Consider the following 12,222-nt stretch of genomic DNA (forward strand, 5'->3'; position numbering starts at 1 on the left):
TTTTTTAAAAAAAATTGTGTCAAGTCTAATCAAGTCTAAGTTTCATAATGCAGTGCAGTTTTCTCAATGCAGCCATATATGTTAAATATGCAATATTACCAAGGAAAACAATGAAATATGTGTTTAGTACATCTTGTATTGTGCAGTTTTCAAATATAATTCTATTACTAGTTTTGTCATGTCATTTGGAATAGAGCCTCACCGAACACTTTATGATTTATTCGAAACAATCCAAGGATCAAATACAAACCTGAGTGAATTGGCATTATCAATTCAATATTCAATTGATGAATAACTAATAATATACAATGGCTTGAGAAATTACTGTTGATCTAACAGTTTTAAAGGCAATATCCTCTTGTTTGGGTAACAAAATATTTGAAATCCATTTACTGTTTCACAAGACTAAACATGTTTTAATTTGCATACACTTTCTACGACGCAGTGCAGCCCCCTGCGAGCTACAATCACTGAACTGCCATTTGAAGTGACTTTTGCTTTGCTTTGATGTCTTCTTATCAAGGCAGCTTTCCTATCCAGATGCAGCAGTAATGCAATTGGGCATCTTGGTGAATAATGGTGCTGTCACCCAAGTCGCTGCCTCAGCACCAATCGGGCGCCTACACGCGCGGACTTGGGCAGAAAGATCTTTGTGTTCGGAACCGGCTGCCCCGCTCGTATTAAATTGTCCTCATACAAGACAACGATTGTCCCGGCCTCACTCACCGAGAGACTGCCGCGCATTCATGCTCGGACAGTTGGCGGCTTCGTAATTACAGCCGCATGTAAGAATTTAGAATAATGCTTTCATCTCTGAACGCGCACTCGTGCATGTCGAAATGGTCCAGGTTCACAGCCGAATCATTTTATAAATCCATCAAACGACATTGACAGGGTGTCAAGTTGATCAACGCACACAAAACGCGTCATATTCGTTTTACCGGTTTTGATGCAATTGGTCGAAGGATCCAATTAAAGTATCGCCATGGACCGGAGTTCTTCCAGGTTTGTATCCACATTAGAGTCCACGACCGCGTAGCTGCACGGCGTACAGTCGAGGAGGAGTGTAGTGAGGCAGGAGGGGAGCGAGGCGACCACTCCGCTCTCAGTGATGGAGAGAGACTGAGGCAGGCGGTCCGCGGCTGAGGGGGCGCCCCCTGTCCTGTCCCATTGTGTACACGCAGGCCTGCACACTGTTCCTTCTGCCTGCTGGAGCATCGGAACAAAATCACATGCAGCTAGCCTGACATTTGTCACATTATTACCATCAACTAAATGTTAACGTGATTTTTCTTCAACATAAATAAAACGTCTCAGGATTTTTTTTTTTTTTTTTTTAAACTTTATGTCATATTATTGCTCATGTCTTAGTAGATAGATAAAATTAAATATGACGATAACATTTTATCAACAACAAAAACAAGGAATACATCAGAAAATAAATGTCTGGATTTTGAAAAGATGAAACCACCAGAGCACGTGTTTCTCCTATTGAAGTTTTGATGAATATGGAACTGATTAACGCGCGTCATCTTGTGGAAGTAGTTGAGCATTGCAATTGCGCGCCATTGCAAAATCACCCTGTCTAACGTCTTGGACACTAATTATAACTAACTCTTACATTTACAATCGGAAGTCATACCTCCCTTTCATTAAAATCTATTAATTTATCACGTCTGGTGTTTGCATGCTTTCTATGTGCTTGTGAGGTTTTTCTTCAAGCTTCCTTCAATATTTCAAAAACGTGTCTACATACATGTGTGAAAGACTAAATTGTTTTAGGTGAGAAAAATGTAAGCGGTCGTTTCACTACGCTTGCCGATATGTCCTGCTTTTCGCAGGCGATCAATCTGGGTTGTTAGTAGGGTTACCAACCATAAGCATAACCTTCTTGTCTGCGATTTCTGCATCGCGACCCTTGTTATATCAACATGTTTCACCCATAAAATCCCCCCAAAATCTGGCTGTGGCCATTCACAGCTGTGTCTTGACACTCGGTGATACATGCTAAATCGAGTTTTTGGATCGAAACAAGGTAAATACGCAATAATATCTCGTTAAAATCGTGGCGTCTTTAATTCTGCTCTCGCGTGCTCTCGCCTCCAGTTAGGGATTTGCTGTTTAAAAAAAAAATTTTTTTCTCCTGTTCAAAATTTTCTTCCCCCAGAAAATTGAGATTTTAAGCTTTCCAATGATGTATCACACATATATATCGTACAATTTTTAAATTTAGCCAAATTGGGGGTCTCAGATCAGAACTTCAAGTCACCTGAGTGTTTTCCGCCATATATATAAAAGTTGTAAAGCAATAAAACTGCAACAAAAATGAATGAAATGAACAAAAAAAGATATTTTTATAATGGGTCAAAATTATTTTTCGAACAGATCATGTGACTAGCACCTTAGACAGTCATTTGCTTTGCATATAATTTTCAAAAAAAATTAGGGGAGGGAGATTTTATTTTTCAAATGATTTTTTTCTTTATTTGAAAATATTTTTTTTGATTGAAGCAACTTTTTCTGGGGATTGAATGATTTAGACACAGATGTCCTACCCATAATGTGGCCTAAACACAAAAAGGATTGCTTCAATCAAAGAAAACTTTTTCAATGAAAAATTAAGTGTTCAAATGCAAGTTTTTCAATCTCAAATATATTTTCGCATTCAAAAATGTTTTCTATGATTGAAAATTTTCGTTTTTGAAAATATATATTTTTTGAAGCAACTTACTTTTTGATTGAATAATAAAGACAAAAACGTCCTAGCCAAAATGTGGCCCAAAGACAAATCAACATTAGTTCAATCAAAAAAGTTGCTTCAATCAGAAATAAAAAATAAAAACTCAAAGAAAAAAAGCTTTCACATGCATTTTTTTTTAGTTTCAATTTTTCTATTCAAACAGTTTTTTTTTTTTTTTTTTTAAATTGAAGGGCCTTTTTTTTAATTGAAAATATATATTGATTGAATCTGCTTTTTTTTTTTTTTTTTTTAATTGAAGCAACTTTTTTTGATTGAATAATAAGAAAAAAATCTACCTCCATATGGCTCCGCCGAGGGGTTACAATTTTTGACTGGGGTAACTACATTGGCACGACACTGGCAGGCTTACCATATTCAATGGATGACAATCTTGGTGAAAAGTATTGCCTAAGCAATCTGATTTAGAATTCCCCTCAAGAATGATTGGAAACAAAAAAACACTCATTGTTAACTTATTATTATAAATATTCTTGTACGTAAGTTAATTTTATTGCTGACACTGCGTTTCGGGGTCATGAACATGTTGTGCCCCCCCCCCCCCCCCCCCCCCCCCCCGCCCCAAAAGTCAAACTCGCCTATGTTTCCAACCCAAAGTCAGCTAAAAAGGCTCCATGCAGCACATCTGCACATTAAGATAAGTGCGGCACTCTATTTGTATTTCTGTCGGATGGACTGGTTCTAAAATATGGATGTTGGATTTTTTTCTTACTCCAGATTTCACCGCCTACAGGCTGCCTTGTTGTTTTAATCTAAACCACAGAACTTGGTGAAAAACATACAGTGGATATAGAACACCCCTGTTGAAATGTCAAGTTTTTGTAAATAAATAAATAAATAAATAAATAAATAAATAAATAAAATCTACTCTTTACAGCCTTTAATGAAATGATGCTTGTAAATCCACTGATTTCTGTATATGTGGCTTCAGCATTTGACAATTGCATTTGGATTCATGTTACATCAGTAAGTGTTTAACAGTCTCCCTGGCTGATGTAATTTTAATGATATTATAAATGGAAGTGCTTCTTTACAGGTCCTGTCAAAAGGAAACATGCTAAGTTTGAAATAAAGTAAAATTGCTGGTGGCTTGGTCAGATGAGTGGTTGGCAGGTTCGCCTCACAGTTCTGAGATCCTGGATTCAAACCTGGGCTCCAGCCATCCTGTGTGGAGCTTGCATGTTCTCCAGGGACTCCGGCTTCAGCACATATCCCAAAAACACGAGTGGTAGGCAAATTGAACACTCAAAACTCTCCATAGGTGTGATTGTGAATGGCTGTTTTTCTATATGTGCCCTGCGATTGGCAGGCAGCATGTTCAGGGTGAACCCCGCCTCCTGTCCATAGTTAGCCGAGATAAGCTCCAACGACCCTGCAATCCTCATGAGGATCAGCAGTACAGCAGATGAATAAATGAACGATTAAACATTGCGTTTATTACATTGTAAATGTAATTAAGGCTCGAAAAGGGGGAAAATATAGTTGACCGTCAGCTCTCAACTAGTTGTAGGCATGTCCACTGACTATGGGTGGACAAGGACTAAGAAACAGCCCTGGACTGAGAGTCCAGTGAGAGAATTGACATGTCTAGGGAAAAAGGACATTTGCTCAGTCTACTCTTAACACATACTAAGATACCTTCCTCACTGTAAAAAAGAACGGAAAGAACATAACAGAATCATGGTCTCCAATTTGAAACTGATTAAAGCGGTTCTTATACCTGAATGTTGAACAGCAGATTATAAGGGACAAAGAAAGAAAAAAAAAAAGAGGAGAAAGATATTTTCCAGAAGTCACAGCTGGTCAGTCCACCCCTGCCGCTAACTGTGCTCAAACCACACCGTGCTCAAGTGCCTAATGTCATTCAACTATCTCGCCTTGTTACAACATGGAAAATGGATTCTACTTCATCCAGCTTCTTGCTGAGAGTATGCCAGAACAACTCATCTTCAAGAACAGCGATGCTGGTGAGCGCATGCTTAATGTGCATAGACGACAGGAGAGAAAAAAAGTGTTAAATAGCATTATTATGTGAATGAGAATCATTTTGAGACGAATGTTCGGAGAATCTAAACAAACCAAGTGGCGTGACAGCTAGCCGACATGCTAACCCGAACCGAGTGATGTTTCAAAGTCTTCAAAGCGGAAAATCACACATAACTGGCCAGGATCATTTAACATGACGACTGCGTTGTCGATTGTCTTCGCCGATCGGAAACCCGCCCGGCAGAGTGCAATTTACAGCTCGTTCCCCTGCTACTACGGACAGGAGAGCTCGTCCGGGAAGCAGCTGGACAATGGCCGCTGAACAAACCGGCCGACGTCGGAGGACCGTTTAGTTGCCAAATGGTCAACCCGAATATGGCAAAATAATGCTTTACTACACGGCGAAGACGTAAACAGAGAGTCATACGAGAGCGGCTGCAGTTGTTGTGCAGCTAACATGTGCAGCTAATGTGTATGAGGAGAGCTTTTTACATGCCCATCCATGATCAAACGTAAGCAGTCCTTTATTTAAAGAAAGTTTGTAGTGTTTACTTTGTAATCGCTGTATTCGCAGCTATTTTTAACACAAAGTTCCAATTTCTGATCGGTCGGAAATTTGACAGAACACCGGGCACATGAAGAGGGCAATAAGCCGAGTATAGTGCTCTCCCGGCGGGGGGATGTGCGACAAGCTGCCAGTCGTCGGCTGAGGGGACAAGGAGCATGTCAGCCACAAAATGCAAGCCACCTACATATTAAAATGATCCCAGTATTTGACATAATACAAAACAGGATGTTTACTCACTTCCTCGTAAGTCCCATGGTCCCACACTAGTAGGGCTTGTTTTGGCAAATATCCACCGGTGAATGGGAACCTTTTGAAGTCCCAAAAAGGCGCACACGCCTCTCCCTCGTACAGCCAGATTTTTCTGCAACCGTTTGGGTGGCGTGATGCGAAAAATAAACATATTAATCCGCAAAATCATCTGAATCCTTAGTCCTTCGCATACAACAGTACGGCTGTATAGTGAAGAGGACTTCTTCCTCCGTACACGTTACAGCGCCCTCTTCCTCAATGCAAGACTGAAGCTGGAAGTCTGTCATTTTCGTAGCGTGGGATTAAAAAAATTGAATAAATACATCCATTGCTTCTTCACACATCGATGTGGTCCATTTCATTCAGGAGCATAAAATACTGCGTGTATTATGAAATAAACATGCTTTTTCGTGTCACAGGCACTCTATTAAGGAGAAGCATCTCTCTCTGTTGCCTTTTTGGGACACCTCAATCACATATCCACGCCAGATGTGGCTTCACAAACCCATGCGTGATGGAGAAGCATTTACTCTTGAGCAATTTTTCAGCACGTCTCACTCGTACAGCCTCGCCACAAGGGCTTTGCGAGGCATGTGCAGAGAAAAAAAAAATTCTCTCGCCCACAATTTTGGCATGCCATCTTCCACCTCCACGCAACCTGTCTGTGACACACCTTGTCAAGCTACACCACTTGATTCCAATGCTTCTCGGTTGTGTATGATACATTTTTTCCTTCCTTCTACATGGCAAAGTACCTCTCAAACACTTTGATGTGACGAGTTGGTATGCTTTTTCTCTTGCACCATTACTAAAAACTCGAATAACATAAAACGCAAACACCTGAGGGATGCAACTGAGCTAAATAGGCACTGACAGGGAAAAGTTGCATCTGTCTGTGGCTTGCAAAACTCTAGAAATTGGGGCAAATCTGGCTATACGTCACTGCAAAGCGTTAACGATCACGCTCCCAACACACGCAACAACAAAGTGCAAATGATAATGCCCATAGGTTGTTACATAAACATATCTTCTCGATTTACACTTTCCCAATTTCTTGTGTTTAAACATCTTTGGAAAAACTAGCCTGCTTCTGCTAGATTCCACTAGACACCTCATTGACGGGGGCGGGATTGAGGTTAGAGGTACGAATGGGGTTAACTATAAACCATTTGCCACGGAGGCTAGTGCGTGTATTAGGTTTATCAGTTGGGTTAGCTTTTGACCACTTGCCAGTGATGCATTACCAGTGACTTTTCTCATTTCCAGACGCACCACCGTCTTGATTGTTGCAGACTTACCCATGCTGATATTGAAGGCCAGAAACCCAGGTTTTTACTGAACTATTTTTTTCTTTTTATATTGCAAAAGCGCTGAGGAGGTTTAAAAAAAGGAATTTCTTGCTATGACTTAGCAATTGAAGACAAAATTGTTTTCAGTCTTTGCATATTTCCAGCACTTAGATTAGAATAGAATAGCCCTTTGTTGTCACTATACAGTTGTACAATGAAATTGTGGAGCATCTCCCTTTTCAGTCCAGAACAAATAAAAATCTTGAAAGTGGCTTGCAGAATTAAAGTATAAAATCTAAATAAGTATAAAATATGTGTGAGATAGTCATATGTTCAGGCAGTGCAAATAATTGAAGTGAATTGGCAGCAGTTGACAGTGAAGGCATTGAATATTGCAGATTAATGTCTTACTCATCTTCAAACATATACCATGCATAACAAGAAAACATAAAAACAGTTTTAGAGGACCTTTCATGAATCACAAAGTTGACTAGGGAAAAGAACTTCTAGCGATCAGAACACATGATTACGTTTAACAGCAAGCACCTAAAATTTTAAGGTTTTAGGCGCTTGACATAAGCGCCTAATGTAATAGTTACATTAATATGTAACTATTACATACATATTAATTCTAATTTTCTCCATATTATGTGTGTGACACAGTTGCATACTTTATTACTGCAATTTTGCGTTGTATGAATGGTATTTAAAACTGTGTCACACTGGTGGAGGCGTAAATGTAGATGTTGTACTTTTTGTAACTGCTATGAACCGTGAATCTGATTACTTGTTGTGCCATATAGATCCAGTATTCTATTTATAATCAGTAGAGGGCGTTATGTGCTTTCATAGCGGTTATGTATAGGCATCCCATTGGGAATTACACACACGCACGCACACACGCCACGCACGCACACACACGCACCGACAGTGGCAACTTGATAGCTATTAAGATTTCATTGGTTCAATGTATTTGTACTTGGCATAAAAACATCAAGCTAAAGAAGGCAGAAGGCACAATGCCACATGGTTTGGCAGTTGGCTATGTTTCCCAACTTTTATGGTAGCTACTAAGCCAAATATTTTACTTTTAATGCTCACCGCACCGCACCTTATTGCACTAAAAAGATTTTAATCAGTAATTTACTCACCCAGTTTTTGCACACCATGACTTATTCTGCTACATGAATAACAAAAGGTGTATATACAGGATTACCATAATGTATCCTCTGCCCTTGTGGAAGTCCAATTAACTGACTTTACATTGTTGACATAGGTACATTATTTGTCAAAAAAAGATAATAATTTTCATACCAATCCTGTAAAATTGAATAGCACAGTGTTTGCCAATACAGGTAGTCCCCGGTTTACGACCGAGTTCCATTCCTGCGCTGGTGATGTAACCTGGATTTCAGTGTAAATTGGAATTAACCCTTAAATACCTCTAAATACCCTCCAAACAAAAAAATACCTATCCAAAAACATGTATTATACGTCATTGTAGTGTCCTTGCCAAGATGTTGGAGCTAAGTCGTAGCTAGACAGTGAGCTAAGCTCCCAAATGATGATATCAGACGTCCGTGTGTTCTGCTGATTTTATTCAGCAGCTCATGACCTCAACACTTGCAGAATAAAACTAAAACAAAATTAAATTAGTCTCATTTCAATAACAGCAATTCAAATGTGCATTTACAAGTAGCTGCTGATACAGCAGTAACAAACGATTAGCATGTATCAGTTAGTGTCCACACGTATCCCTCGATGCTTAACAAGCAACAAATGTGCAGTAGGCAGTCACCTCTGTCACTCGGCTGCTCTGTGCGTGCGTGTGTTTGTGTGGGGGGTTGGGTGGGCGCAGCCGTACATGTGCTCGCGTGCGGAAGTACTACCTGCTCTACGCTTCCTGTGCCAAAATAATAGCATGCCTCACAAAACAAAAGTCAACATTACAAAAAAAAACAAAAAAACCCGACAAGACTCAAACGACGTAAAGTCGAAATCGCCTACGGTGGGAAGCTGCTTAGAGAGAAGTGTTCTCCTGTATGTGTTTTCTACTGCTAATGTTAAATTAACTGTGAGAAATGCAGTAAACCAAGGTTTACCCCCTTCCCACAATTTTATTCTTTTATCTATGTCATCTTAGAGCAGCTTACATAGGAGCTTTCATTTTTGTTGTTGTAGTGATTTACCTAAAGGACAGCTCCATTTTTATTTATTTTTGTTATTCCCGGACAAAGGAGTTTTTTCAGTTATATTTAATTTCTTTATTTAGACAATGTTGAGTGGTCTTAAGACACATCTTAATTTTCTTGAATTCCTGAATAGTTAAGAGATGATTAAAAAGCTTGTATTAATTGTGCATGTTAATATAATGTATGTACAAATAATGCAATTTAAATTTGTTAATAAAATCCAGACATTTTTCTGGAATTTTTTTAGTAGTTTTTTAAAACAAAGGTTTGAATTGAACGGTGTAGGCTGAACCAATAAACATTATAATTTAATATAATTTATTTACAAATAATGCAATTTAAATTTGTTAATAAAATCCCAACATTTTTCTGGATTTTTTAAAGTAGGTTTTGAAAACAAAGGTTTGAATTGAACGTTGTAGGCTGAACCAATACACATAAAAGTCAATACAGATTTATTTTGCATTGATCATTATGAATGTCCCGTCACCGGCAAAAAGTGTACATGCAGGTTATGCAATTCCGTCCCGACCAATGTTCAGACCAAACTTATGCCCTTGCTACAAATAGTAAGATTCAACAAAGGCAATCAGATCAAATTGCAAAAGCTTTGCTTGCAGTGAAATCTGACTACTGCTCTCCGCCCCACACCGTTGTTTGGCAAACAGGTTGCACGTCATCCCTTCTTGTATGGGAGCATCCGAGCTTTACAAATGTCTCTCGTTAGAAATGACTGAAAAAATGAGAGACGACACCGGGCCAACAACTATTATCACTGAACCATGGGATGTCTTTCCTCTACTCTGCAACTGTCACGCACAAACAAACTTGGGTTAAATTTTCTAAATGGAATTACCTGCTACATCTCTACTATATTGACTTGGCCCTGACATATAGAGGTAGAAGAACTAATGGGAAAAGAAAACCCCAGACGCCAAAATTAGTTAGGTGTTTTTGTTATTCTTTTTCTTTAGAGATACTTTTAGAGTAGCAATCAGATTGAGTTTAACATACATTTTTAATAAATTAAAAAAGAGTAACACTAATGAAATGTTCACCCTGACAAAAAACACTATGCACTTCAATGCATTTCCATAATGGAGATGATTTAAAGCCTCTTATACAAGCAGGCTCATTCATTTGAACAATGGAAGATATATTTGTCCAGAATGGAAATGGAATACTAATAAGAGATTTAGAATCAAATGGCTCACAGATGATGATGTTTGTCTTGTTTTATGAGTGTTTTTGTTTGTATTGGCTGTTTTGTGTGTGTGGATTTAACGGAGAAAGGAAACCTCATCATTCCATACAGACTACAAAACAAACTAACAATTTATTCAAAATTTTTTATTTAGTTTGGAAAATTGTCATTAGGCGGAAAATGCTCATGAGTCATGATAGTCGTTTTTTCTTTTTCTCTTCTCTATTTTGATTTTTGTATGGGAAAAAATCAAGCGTCGATCACTTATAAAAGTTTTTTTTTGTGTGTTCAATCAAAAACAAGGGGTCAAAAAGATGTTACTTTTACTCAGTAATCTTTGTCTATTAGACTCCTCACTGGCATCCACAACAAAAAAGCCACAGCAGCCTCTGCTGGATATGGTAGGTAACAGTTAATTCCTTTAGTAATTATCACTCAAGCAAAACTGCACAAGTCATTGTTTTATGCATTTTTTGTTGCCTTAAACTTTCATGAAATGCCTTCGCAATCAGATTCAGGTCAGATGATTTCCTTTGTTGTTGCATTACATTCTAATTCTTTGCCTTGAAAATGTCTTGCTGCTTTCAAATTATGCTTTGGCCCATTGTCCATAATCAAGGTGAAGTGCAATCTATGATTTCTGAACCATTTGCCTGAATATGAGCCGACTAGACCAGATTTCAAAAGTCATCCTGCTGCTTTTGTTGCTGTGACATCATCCATAAAAACAAGAAACCCGGTTCCAATGGCCAGCTAATTGTCCTATTACTTTTGGTCCTTTGAAAAGTGGGACTCGCAAACCGTATTTGCTCAGTAGGAACATGTCATGTGGTTTCATGTCAAAATGTGCTGCTGGTTAAACATTTCACAAAGGAGACTATTTCCAGATGAGATCATAGCAGATGTGAGACAAGTCGCCGCTTCGGGCCAAATTCTCAAAGGGACTAAATGATAATGTGTCACCCAAAGGTGCAGATAACTTGCAGTGGGGGCGGCATTATGAAGGCCTGACGACTTGTGTTGTGGTGGGAAAGTGCCTGCAGGCAGCAACTCAATCTGATAAGTATAGTGCAAGGTGGGGAAGAAGCTGGCTTTCATTTCAGAGAGGCGCAAAACAAGGACAATAAAATTGAAAAGAAATGTTACAGTAAAGATGGGTCAATATTATGCAGCAGCAGCCATCTCTAGGTATACAAAGGAATTCCTGAATGCAAACAGAAGCAGTTGCTGCCAGAGTCTAAAGCCGATGGTGTCTGGCTGGTCAATTATCTGTTTTTTTTTTTATTACCAGACACATTTACCAACCACTACATAACAAACTTGGGAGCAAACTACTCCCACAATACTAACATTATTTGCACAGGTAGCAGTGAGTGGGACATAAAATGTAGCAGAGAGAGGTATTTTCCCCCAAAGTATACGCTAGTAAAGCCCCGCTAGAGTAGAAGCAGGAGCGTGGTGTCCCAAAAATGTGTCCGAGAGAGAAATGCTTCTGATCGAACAAGCACTCGCAAGTCCCGTTGGTGCGGAGGTGTGAGTGAGGCATGCCGAAAATGTGGCCAAGAGATTCCGTGATACCAGTGATTGCGCTCACAAAGCCTTGTTGGCATGGTACATGAGTTGACTAAACAAACTGTAGAAATGAAGCTACACAAAGCAGCATTCATTTTCTACGTCGTAATAAGTAGAGGGAATTGATTGGCCGTTAGCACTTCAGCAGTGTGTGTTTTGGGCACAGTAAGAGGACCAGCCCTCAACATCTGTGGCCGGATTACAACCCTTATCTTTCTCAATTTTTAAGCCTTATTACATCTACCTACCAATGTTTACATTATTTCAAATCTGGCAGGGTTGTTCAATCACTCGTCATCTCTTTGGCATGTTAAATAGTTCATCGATGTTGACTTCCATTTTACAAAACCTTTAAATGCTGACATATTTTTGCTGCATGTCAATTGTGAGTAAAGATGCACGAT

At 39.0% G+C, this 12,222-nt stretch overlaps 1 protein-coding gene across 1 annotated transcript in view; it reads right to left on the reverse strand.

Moving 5' to 3' along the window:
* Positions 1-1,103, reverse strand: part of pcbp4 (poly(rC) binding protein 4) — a 66,379-nt gene extending 65,276 nt beyond the window's left edge. The window contains exon 1 of the mRNA XM_057822185.1: positions 942-1,103. The gene's annotated coding sequence lies outside the window, so the exon portion shown is untranslated. The remainder of the gene's footprint in view (positions 1-941) is intronic.
* Between the last annotated feature and the right edge of the window lie 11,119 nt (positions 1,104-12,222).

Source organism: Corythoichthys intestinalis, chromosome 2 (genome assembly GCF_030265065.1).
Source record: "Corythoichthys intestinalis isolate RoL2023-P3 chromosome 2, ASM3026506v1, whole genome shotgun sequence".
Lineage (NCBI taxonomy): Eukaryota > Metazoa > Chordata > Actinopteri > Syngnathiformes > Syngnathidae > Corythoichthys > Corythoichthys intestinalis.